Here is a 12500-nt window from a genome sequence, read left to right as displayed (position 1 = left end):
TATGAGGTAGAAATGATTTTTATCGGTACGATATTTCATCGATATATTGGTGGGGTGTGTCTTTTTTACGAAACCCGCCGAAACCCGCCGAAACCCTGCGAAACCCTGCGAAACCCGCCGAAACCCGCCGAAACCCGACGAATCCCGACAAAGTTATGGGAAGTAGGTGGCAGTGGGGAGTGAACCTAGAACTCAGGGAAGTGTACACCATTGGGGAGTGAACCTGGGACTGGGTTTCGGCGGGTTTCGTAAAAAAGAACCAGTGCTTTTTTACGAAACCCGCCGAAACCCGCCGAAACCCGGCGAAACCCGACAATATCCAGCAAAGTTGTGGGAATTAGACAACTGTGGGGAGTGAACCCGAGACTCAGGGAAGTGTACACCAGTCGGGAGTGAACCTGAGACTAAGGTTATCGGCCGGTTACGGCGGGTTTCGTAAAAAAGAATTAGTGCTTTATTACGAAACCCGCCGAAACCCGCCGAAACCCGACAATATCCGGCAAAGTTATGGGAGTTTGGCAACAGTGGGGGGTGATCCTGGGAGTCAGGGAATTGGACACCAGTGGGGAGTTAACCTGGGACTGTGTAAAAAGGATATCAGTGGGAAATAAACCTGGGACTAAAGGGACATGGATACCATTGAAAGTTGAAGCCGGATATGGGAGTTGAGTACCAGAGGAGAATGAACCTGACACTATGGAAGGTGGGCGCCAGTGGGGAGTGAACCTGGGACTCAGGGAATTGCACACCAGTGGGGAGTTAACCTGGGACTGTGTAAAAAGGATATCAGTGGGAAATAAACCTGGGACTAAAGGGAGATGGATACCATTGGGAGTTGAAGCCGGATATGGGAGTTGGGTACCAGAGAAGAGAGAAACCTGACACTATAGGAGATGGGCGCCAGTGTGGATTGAACCTGGGACTATGTAAACATGATATCAGTGGGAAATAAACCTGGGACTAAAGGGAGATGGATACCATTGAAAGTTGAAGCCGGATATGAGAGCTTGGTACCAGAGGAGAATGAACATGACACTATAGGGGGTGGGCGCCAGTGGGGAGTGAACCTGGGACTATGTAAAAAGGATATCAGTGGGAAATAAACCTGGGACTAAAGGGAGATGGATACCATTAAAAGTTGAAGCCGGATATGAGAGCTTGGTACCAGAGGAGAATGAACCTGACACTATAGGGGGTGGGCGCCAGTGGGGAGTGAACCTGGGACTATGTAAACAGGATATCAGTGGGAAATAATCCTGGGACTAAAGGGAGATGGATACAATTGAAAGTTGAAGTCGGATATGATAGCTTGGTACCAGAGGAGAATGAACCTGACACTATAGGGGTTGGGCGCCAATGGGGAGTGAACCTGGGACTATGTAAACAGGATATCAGTGGGAAATAAACCTTGGACTAAAGGGACATGGATACCATTGAAAGTTGAAACTGGATATGAAAGTTTGGTACCAGAGGAGAATGAACCTGACACAATAGGAGGTGGGCGCCAGTGAGGAGTGAACCTGGGACTCAGGAAATTGCACACCAGTGGGGAGTTAACCTGGGAATATGTATAAAGGATATCAGTAGGAAATAAATCTGGGACTAAAGGGAAATGGATACCATTGGGAGTTGAAGCCGGACTTATTTCCCACTGATATCCTTTTTTAGATATTCACAGGTTAACTCCCCACTGGTGTGCAATTCCCTGACTCCCAGGTTCACTCCCCACTGGCGCCCACCTTTTATAGTGTCAGGTTCATTCTCCTCTGGTAACCAACTCCTTAGTTCGGCTCGGATACCCACAGTTATCCATCTCCCACAGTCCCAGGTTAACTCCAAATTGGTGTGCACTTCCCTGAGTCCCAGGTTCACTCCACACTGGCACCCACCTCCTATAGTGTCAGGTTCATTCTCCTCTGGTACTCAACTCCCATATCAATCTTCAACTTTCAATGGTGTCCATCTCCCTTTAGTCCCAGGTTTATTTCCTATAGTGTCAGGTTTCTCTCTCCTCTGGTACCCAACTCCCAAATCCGGCTTCAAGTCCCAATGGTATCCTTTTCCCTTTAGTCCCAGATTTATTTCCTACTGATATCCTTTTTACATTGTCCCAGGTTCACTCCCACACTGGCGCCCACCCCCTATAGTGTCAGGTTCATTCTTCTCTGGTACCAAACTCTCATATCCGGCTTCAACTCCCAATGGTATCCATTTCCCTTTAGTCCCAGGTTTATTTCCTACTGATATCCTGTTTACAGAGTCCTAGGTTCACTCCGCACTGGCGCCCACCTCCTATGTGTCAGGTTCATTCTCCTCTGGTACCAAACTCTCAGATCGGGCTTCAACTTTCAATGGTATCCATCTCCCTTTAGTCCCAGGTTGATTTCCCACTGATATCCTTTTTACATAGTCCCAGGTTAACTCCCCACTGGTGTGCAATTCCCTGAGTCCCAGGTTCACTCCCCACTGGCGCCCACCTCCTCTAGTGTCAGGTTCATTCTCCTCTGGTACCAAACTCTCATATCCGGCTTCAACTTTCAATGGTATCCATCTCCCTTTAGTCCCAGGTTTATTTCCCACTGATATCCTGTTTACAGAGTCCCAGGTTCACTCCCAAATGGCGCCCACCTCCTATAGTGTCAGATTCATTCTCCAGTGGTACCAAACTCTCATATCCGGCTTCAACTTTCAACGGTATCCATCTCCCTTTCGTCCCAGGTTTATTTCCTACTGCTATCCTTTTTACATTGTCCCAGGTTCACTCCCCACTGGCGCCCACCTCCTAAAGTGTCAGGTTCATTCTCCTCTGGTACTCAACTCCCATATCCGGCTTCAACTTTCAATGGTATTCATCTCCCTTTAGTCCCAGGTTTATTCCCACTGATATCCTTTTTACATAGTCCCAGGTTCACTCCCCACTGGCGCCCACCTCCTATAGTGTCAGGTTTCTCTCTCCTCTGGTACCCAACTCCCAAATCCGGCTTCAACTCCCAATGGTATCCACCTCCCTTTAGTCCCAGGTTTATTTCCCACTAATATCGTGTTTACATAGTCCCAGGTTCACTCCTCACTGGCGCCCACCTCCTATAGTGTCAGGTTCATTCTCCTCTGGTACCAAACTCTCATATCCGGCTTCAACTTTCAATGGTATCCATCTCCCTTTAGTCCCAGGTTTATTTCCCACTGATATCCTGTGGTCCCAGGTTCACTCCCAAATGGCGCCCACCTCCTATAGTGTCAGATTCATTCTCCAGTGGTACCAAACTCTCATATCCGGCTTCAACTTTCAACGGTATCCACTCCCTTTCGTCCCAGGTTTATTTCCTACTGCTATCCTTTTTACATTGTCCCAGGTTCACTCCCCACTGGCGCCCACCTCCTAAAGTGTCAGGTTCATTCTCCTCTGGTACTCAACTCCCATATCCGGCTTCAACTTTCAATGGTATTCATCTCCCTTTAGTCCCAGGTTTATTCCCACTGATATCCTTTTTACATAGTCCCAGGTTCACTCCCCACTGGCGCCCACCTCCTATAGTGTCAGGTTTCTCTCTCCTCTGGTACCCAACTCCCAAATCCGGCTTCAACTCCCAATGGTATCCACCTCCCTTTAGTCCCAGGTTTATTTCCCACTAATATCGTGTTTACATAGTCCCAGGTTCACTCCTCACTGGCGCCACCTCCTATAGTGTCAGGTTCATTCTCCTCTGGTACCAAACTCTCATATCCGGCTTCAACTTTCAATGGTATCCATCTCCCTTTAGTCCCAGGTTTATTTCCCAATGATATCCTGTTTACATAGTCCCAGGTTCACTCCCCACTGGCGCCCACCTCCTATAGTGTCAGGTTCATTCTCTTCTGGTACCAAACTCTCATATCCGGCTTCAACTTTCAATGGTATTCATCTCCCTTTAGTCCCAGGTTTATTTTCCACTGATATCCTGTTTAGATAGTCCCAGGTTCACTCCCCACTTGCGGCCACCTCCTATAGTGTCAGGATCTCTCTCCTCTGGTACCCAACTCCCAAATCCGGCTTCAACTCCCAATGGTATCCACCTCCCTTTAGTCCCAGGTTATTATTTCCACATGATATCCTGTTTACATAGTCCCAGGTTCACTCCTCACTGGCGCCCACCTCCTATAGTGTCAGGTTCATTCTCCTCTGGTACCAACTCTCATATCCGGCTTCAACTTTCAATGGTATCCATCTCCCTTTAGTCCCAGGTTTATTTCCCACTGATATCCTTTTACATAGTCCCAGGTTCACTCCCCACTGGCGCCCACCTCCTATAGTGTCATGTTCATTCTCCTCTGGACCAAACTCTCATATCCGGCTTCAACTTTCAATGGTATTCATCTCCCTTTAGTCCCAGGTTTATTTCCCACTGATATCCTTTTTACATAGTCCCAGGTTCACTCCCCACTGGCGCCCACCTCCTATAGTGTCAGGTTTCTCTCTCCTCTGGTACCCAACTCCATATCCGGCTTCAACTCCCAATGGTATCCACTCCCTTTAGTCCCAGGTTTTTTTCCCACTGATATCCTTTTTACATAGTCCCAGGTTCACTCCCCACTGGCGCCCACCTCCTCTAGTGTCCAGGTTCATTCTCCTTTGTACCAACTTCATATCCGGCTTCAACTTTCAATGGTATCCTATCTCCCTTTAGTCCCAGGTTTATTTCCCACTGATATCCTTTTTACAGAGTCCCAGGTTAACTCCCCACTGGTGTGAAATTCCCTGAGTCCCAGGTTCACTCCCCACTGGCGCCCACCTTCTATAGTGTCAGGTTCATTCTCCTCTGGTACTCAACTCCCATATCCGGCTTCAACTTTCAATGGTATCCATCTCCCTTTAGTCCCAGGTTTATTTCCCACTGATATCCTTTTTACACAGTCCCAGGTTAACTCCCCACTGGTGTGCAATTCCCTGACTCCCAGGATCACCCCCCACTGTTGCCAAACTCCCATAACTTTGCCGGATATTGTCGGGTTTCGGCGGGTTTCGTAATAAAGCACTAATTCTTTTTTACGAAACCCGCCGAAACCGGCCGATAACCTTAGTCTCAGGTTCACTCCCGACTGGTGTACACTTCCCTGAGTATCGGGTTCACTCCCCACAGTTGTCTACTTCCCATAACTTTGCTGGATATTGTCGGGTTTCGCCGGGTTTCGGCGGGTTTCGTAAAAAAGCACTGGTTCTTTTTTACGAAACCCGCCGAAACCCAGTCCCAGGTTCACTCCCCAATGGTGTACACTTCCCTGAGTTCTAGGTTCACTCCCCACAGCCACCTACTTACCATAACTTTGTCGGGATTCGTCGGGTTTCGGCGTGTTTCGGCGTGTTTCGCAGGGTTTCGCAGGGTTTCGTAAAAAAGACACACCCTATTGGTGTGATATTTGATTGTTATCGGTACGATACTTCATCGATATTGGTGTGATATTTCACTGTAATCTATTGTAATCGATACGATATTTTATCGTTATCCATACAACGATATTTTATCACCAACGATATGATGTCACTGCCTAATCAGCCGTCCATTTGATCTCCTGATCCAGGCATATTTAGAGTGTTTTTTGAACGTCGTATAAAACCCCACATAAACGACACAGGATTGACAGCTTGTCGATCGCATCTGGTTCAAGGGCTTTGGGATTGCAGTCTAGGCCTTTCTTGCACGAAGAGCAATAAAATGAGCTGATTTGTCTAACATTACGTGGGTTTATCATTATTATATTATTATCATTTAATGAGTTATGAGCAGATGGTTGACACGTGGAAAAACAATGACATCGTATAACGACAATAAATAGATAAATAAATACAATTTGATTAGAATGATATCTCTTCCTGCTTTGATTGGCATCTACCGTGGTGATAAAAAGAGCTATAGATAGTACGAAGATGACGTCACTCATGTCTTAGTTATTGTTTTTGCCATCCGCGTTTATGAGTAACACTCACTGAACTGTTTTAACCCGACTATAAACGTTCACACAGTTTTGCGTGTTGGTCCGTTATACTTCCGGATGGCAATGTTATGAGCTTCTTAGACAAGCGCATTCTATCTATAATTTATACACATCGTTTCATAGAGGTATTATAATAAATGTTGATCTTCCTGCTTTAGTAGGGGGAATTAGGTCCAAAAATCCCTTGAATTGTGCAAACAGGGTTGAAAGCATGAAAATTACGTATGTTGTAGAATATGAAAGAACCCTATAATTTATGATATAGAACCACTCTGAGAGATCAGTATTAGTTGAGATACAAGGTTTATAAGATAAGAAAATTTTGAAATGGACGACAATAATTTCTTTCATTTTTATTGTGTAAACATTCGAGGCAAGCCGACCCAAGGTTGTTTTACGTCATCCTTTGGATTCCCATTGGTGACTATTTTTAGCGTCGAAGCGGATGTTTTCCTTTCCCTTAACTTTCGATTCACGAACCATACAAATTATTTAATCGTAAATATTATTCAATTTCACATCTAGCGAGCAATATTCTATAATATAAGATTTTTTTCTGCATCTGATTTAATAAGTATAATCAATTGCTCTAAAACAGACGGGCAGACGAGCAGAGGGGTAGACAAAACAGACTAGCAGAACACACCTCAATAAATGCCGATAACCGGTGTTGACAAAGGACAATACTCCTTCTCCTCTCCTCCTGTTTTATTTTCTTTCCAAAAATATTGCTATAATCATTTTACGTGAGTTAAAACCTATTTCGGTCAAACTTGATGACAGTATACCAGCATACCACTTTCATTGCTATAATTATCATCATTATCATCATCAGCAGCAGCAGCCACTATGATGCTGTATTGTGGCAAGTTATTTACTTTACGTTATTTACCTCATAGGGACGATGGGAGAATATTCTATTTGTTCTGTTGTATCCTTATGTAAGGCACTGCACACATTTTGCCTGCTGATGATGGGTCTTTAACAGAAAGAACGAAAGAGAGAGAGAGAGAGAGAGAGAGAGAGAGAGAGAGAGAGAGAGAGAGAGAGAGAGAGAGAGAGAGAGAATGAAAGAATATTACATATGCCTAATAAAGGAATGCGTTTGCATGCTTTTAGATACACATACAATGGCAAAAAGAACTGCTCCCAGAGACTGGGACCAGTGTTTGATATGCCAACAAGATAACACAGACCGTTTAGAATGCCCCTCTAAGTCGAGGAGGTATGACAAAGGGCAAGGCTATGAAACTCTTTTTGAAGATTTAACACAATTCAATTCTTTGGTTTGTGATGAAAACAAGTTGGATGTATCTATATTTTCAAATTCATCAGATAGTTATGAGATTATTGAAAGCTTAAAACAAAATGATGCTAAGTGGATAAGTATTGTCGTGTAAAATTTAATGCCAACAAAATTAGGCGATTAGAATTAAAGAAATCTAAAAGAATTGCCCTACAAGAATTCCAAACTTCGTCATTTGACTTGGAGGAGTCACCGAATGAATATATTTTGCAACCCACGAGAATAATGAGACAACGTTCAAAATTATAGATTGGCTGTAATAAACAAACGTGCTTTTTTGTAAAAACATGGAATCGGGAGTACATTCTGTAATGACAACAGATATGAAAGAAAATATTCGTGAAATAGCATTATCTATAAAAGATTCTGATATGTTGTCATTTATTGCCGGAGGAGATTTAGTCGCTCAGGAGGCACACTACCGCCCTATACCATAATATTTGTCATGCACGATACTTAAAACAACAAGCTTTAAAAGATGTCACTGCTGATGATACAAATGATGTCACAGTTCTTGAAAGAAGTCGAGCTTTTGCTAACATTATATCTTTTATAGAAGAGAACCCTGCAACAAATGTGACGATCGACATGAACCACTGTGGAGCTTATTTCCAGAATTTTCAAAAGTGTCCCAAAACTCATCAAATGTTCATGTAAGAGAGAATGTATCGGCACCCGATGCAAGTGTTTAAGGTCCGGTTTGCCTTGCACGGACTTGTGTAGATGTAGGGTGTGTGTGTGTGGGGGGGGGGGGGGTGTTAGGTCAGTACAGTAATGAGTAAAATTCTCTCTCTCTCTCTCTCTATCTCTCCCTCTCTCTCCCTCTCTCTCTCTCTCTCTCTCTCTCTCTCTCTCTCTTCCTCTTTCTCTTCCTCTCTCTCCCGCTCACTCCCTCTCCCCCTCTTCCTATTTTATCTACAAGTTAGGTTAGTACATAATGAGTAAAATTCTCTCTCTCTCTCTCTCTCTCTCTCTCTCTCTCTCTCTCCCTCTCTCTCTCTCTCTCCCGCTCACTCCCTCTCCCCCTCTCCCGCTTTTATCTACTAGTTACAACATGAAAAAGCCATCAGTTAGCTACCGTAAATGGTTACCGGTGTATTTAAAGTTTTAGAACGCACATTGTATTGTCGTGGTTATTTCCTCGGATAAGTAATGCTATATAGGAAAAAATAAAAGTGTTAAAAACACACTGTTGTGATAGATTGCCAGAGTGGTTCTATATCAGGTGTTATTTATACGGGTCTTACCTACCTATATGCCAATTTTCAGGATTTCAACCCCAATGTGCACGGTTTTAGCCTAATTTTCCCTAATACAATGAATATGAAGAAAATATATATTTTTACGCAGTTATTTCCCTTGTTTAATATAGCAGTAATAGGTAAAATCTAAGGCCTTAAACCGATACGTTATGATTGATTGCCAGAGTGGTTCTATATCAGATGTTTTTTCTATGGGTCTTAGCAACCTGTATGCAAATTCTCATGCTTTCAACCCGAATTTGCACGGTTTTAGCTTAATTCCCCCTACTACTTTGACTTTGATAAAATGTGTCGACTGATTTTTGGGATGGTTTTTTCTTTCTTCTTGTATATTTCTTTCTTGCTTTGTCTGGCACCTTTCATACACACTTGTTCAGTTCTTTATCTTACACTGGTGCCTGCTCCTTAATTTCTTAATTTGATATTTATTATCTATCAAAAAATAAATAAAAATGGAGTAACTCAAATGTCTTCGTCCTCGTCCTCTCGTGTTCAATGTATCATGTGTTGTTTGATGCAATCGAGGGTTCACAGCTTAAAATGCGTACCCTTGTGGAGAATATATAGATAGAATGCGCTTGGCCAAGGAGTTCACAACATTGCCATCCGGAAGTATAACGGACCAACACACAAACTCTGTGTAACCATGAACTTTTATAGTCTGGTTAATACAGTTTAGTGAGAACAACTCACAAACGCGGATGGCAAAAACAATAACAAAGGCCCGAGTGACGTCATCTTCGAACTATCTATTGGTATTAAAATCGTCCCAACTATCGGGAGCCTCTGTGGTGCAATGGTAACACGTCTGACCGGTAATCAGAAGGTCTGAGGTTCGATCTCCAGTCAAGGTCGACTGATGTTTTTTTTTTTTTTCTTATATTTTTCCTTCTTGCTCTGACTGGCACCTTTCATACACACTTGTTCAGTTCTTTATGGAATATTTTGACAGTTAGTAGTGGCGGAAACAGTTTTCGCAGATGATGTAATCGGATTATTCTAGTGTGTTGTCTATTTGATCGGTCGGGGAAATGGTCGGTAAGGGAAGGAACGACTCTATGCTTGATGACCTCCATCAAATATATATAGTATGCACTTTGCTAGTGCCATCCGAAAGTAAACCAGACCAACACACAAAACTGTGTAACCTTGAACGTTTGTAGTCTGGTTGACACCGTTTAGAGAGAATTACTCATAAACGCGGATGGCAAAAATCAATAACAAGGACCCGAGTGACGACACGTTTTTGAGCTTTAAAAAAATGGAGCTTTTATATAGCGCAACATCCACTAAACGTGCTCAAAGCATTTTACAGGGGGTCCCTGGACAACAGCAACACTTAACATTTAAGACGGGACATGACTGACGTCTGGTGGTCGATATTACAATTTTTTTTCGGACAAAGACAACGCTGTTAATGGCCAGGTATTCATTTTACACCTCAGTGCGGTGAGAGAATGTGAGCAAAGAGCCTTTTCCAAGGACTCAACTAAGCGCCGAGTAGGGAGGCTCGAACCCAGGACCTTCCGATCCGAAAGCGAGTGTCATACCACAAGACCACATAGCCTCACATAATAATAACTTCATACTATCTATAAATAGCATGCGCTTGGCAAAGAAGCTCACAACATTGCCATCCGGAAATATAACGGCCAACACACAAACCTATGTGTAATATTGAACGTTTATAGTCTGGTTAATACAGTTTGATCTTTAATTTGGCTGTTATTGGATTGTGATCTGAATTTGTATCAGCATTCTAAATTCGTCTCTATGTTGCATTAAGGAAAGTAAATATGATTTTTTAAAGTGACAAAAGCAAGTTTCAGATTTCTTGTCATTATTAGATTTAAAATAAAAATTTATTTTTGTTAAATCCCTTTATTCAAATCTGAGGGATTTTTTTTTCTTTAGGGTCTATTCCAAGAGAAGACTAGAATAATAACCCAGGCGTAAGCCGCAGAGTAGCGCCGCAAAGTGAGCGAAGGCTAGGTGACTTGCTCAAGGCCACACAGCGCGGAGGGTAGTCGAACTCGGTACCTTTTTGGGTACGACGCGAAGACCATGTCGCTGAGTCACGCTTTCCCTAATCTGTGCGGCTATGCGGTCTTGTGGTATGACACTCGCTTTCGGATCGGAATGAAGGTCCTGGGTTCGAGCCTCGCTTGACGCATTGTTGGGTCCCTGGAAAAGGCTCTTTTTACATTCTCTCATCGTACTCATGTGTAAAATGAGTACCTGGCCGTTGCCAGGGTTGTCTTTGTCCGAGGATAGTATGATATCGCCTAATAGGCGTTTATGTCACGTCTTACATGATAAGTGTTGCGGTTGATTAGGGACCCCTTGTAAAACGCCTTGAGCACGTTAAGTGGATATTGCGCTATAGATAGTATGCGCTTGGCTAAGAAGCTTATAACATTGCCACCCGGAAGTAAAACGGACCAACACACAAAACTGTGTGTATCCATGAACGTTTATAGTCGGGTTAATACAGTTTAGTGATAACTACTCATAAACGCGGATGGCAAAAAACAATAACAAAGGCCTGAGTGACGTCATCTGCATACTATCTATATAAAAATAGCTCGTTTTATTTTCTTTTTCTTTCTTTTTTTTTTTAGACACTGGTCCACCTTGCCAAAGTAGCATTTTGATAAAGTTGTTCATATTTTATCTAATATACCAAGGAAATAAATATAGATAGAATGAAGTTGACGTCACTCGGGTCTTTGTTATTGTTTTTTTTTTTTGCCATCCGCGTTTGTGAGTAATTCTCACTAAACTGTATTAACCAGACTATAAAAGTTCGTAGCTACACAGCGTTTTGTGTGTTGGTCCGTTATATTTCCGGATGGCAATGTTATGAGCTTCTTAGCCAAGCGCATACTATCTACCAAGCGCATACTATCTATAGACAGTTCGAAGATGACGTCACTCAGGTCTTTGTTTTTAGTTCTTGCCATCCGCGTTTATGAGTAATGCTCACTGAACTGTATTAACCCGGCTATAAACGTTCATGGATACACACAGTTTTGTGTGTTGGTCCGGACCAACACACAAATATATGTGTAACGTTTATAGTCTGGCTAATACAGTTTAGTGAGAATTACTCATAAACGTGGATGTCAAAAAAAAAAAAACACCCAAAAAACAAAGACCCTAGTGACGTCAACTTCATTCTATCTATATAATATCTAAAGGCAAACAATGATATTATGAGATGTACATTTAGTCTTAATAATGTATGGACCTGTCAAAAACTGTGTCTGCTTATTATTGGAACGCATGGTTGAAGTCAATATCAAATGATTTAACATGGCAGCCGGCACTGGGTCGATCAGCAGTACATGAGGATGTTATGAGTATTTTACCTAAACGCATAGCAGCAACACCAAAAAGAGTCATCGTGGCAAAATTGAGCTTTATATAGCGCAATATCCACTAAATGTGCTCAAAGCGCTTTACGAGGGTCCCTGGTCAACAGCAACATTTAACATGTAGGACGGAACATGACGCCTGTTAGGCGATATTGCAATTTTTCGGATAAAAAGAAACGGCTGTTAACGGCCAGGTACTCATATTACACCTGAGTACGGTGAGAGAATGTGAGTAAAGAGCCCTTTCCAAGGACTCAACTATGCGCCGAGCGCGAGGCTCGAACCCAGGACCTTCCGATCCGAAAGCGAGTGTCATACCACTAGACCACATAGCCGCACTAGATATATTACTAGATATTATGTAGCGAGTTTCAATCTTAATTTATGGACCTGTCATAAATCGAGTCTGCTTATTATTGGTAGTCAATATCAAGTGATCCCTGAGCAGGAGCAACACGTATCATGTAGAACGGGACATGACGTCTGTTAGGCGATATTGCAATTTATTTTTCTTGACAGAGACAACGATGTGAACGGCCAGGTATTCATTTTATACCTGCGTACGGTGAGAGAACGTGAGTAAAG

General features: G+C 42.9%; 1 protein-coding gene across 1 annotated transcript in view; it reads right to left on the bottom strand.

Annotated features, from left to right (window-relative positions):
* LOC144977417 (uncharacterized) overlaps window positions 1–12500 on the bottom strand; it is a 180495-nt gene that overhangs the window by 134570 nt on the left and 33425 nt on the right. The window lies entirely within an intron of this gene.

This window comes from Berghia stephanieae, chromosome 7, assembly GCF_034508935.2.
Source record: "Berghia stephanieae isolate SIO BIC M18660-M18661 chromosome 7, UCSD_Bste_1.3, whole genome shotgun sequence".
In the NCBI taxonomy this organism is placed as follows: Eukaryota; Metazoa; Mollusca; class Gastropoda; order Nudibranchia; family Aeolidiidae; genus Berghia; species Berghia stephanieae.
This window is presented reverse-complemented; position numbering and strand designations above follow the sequence as displayed.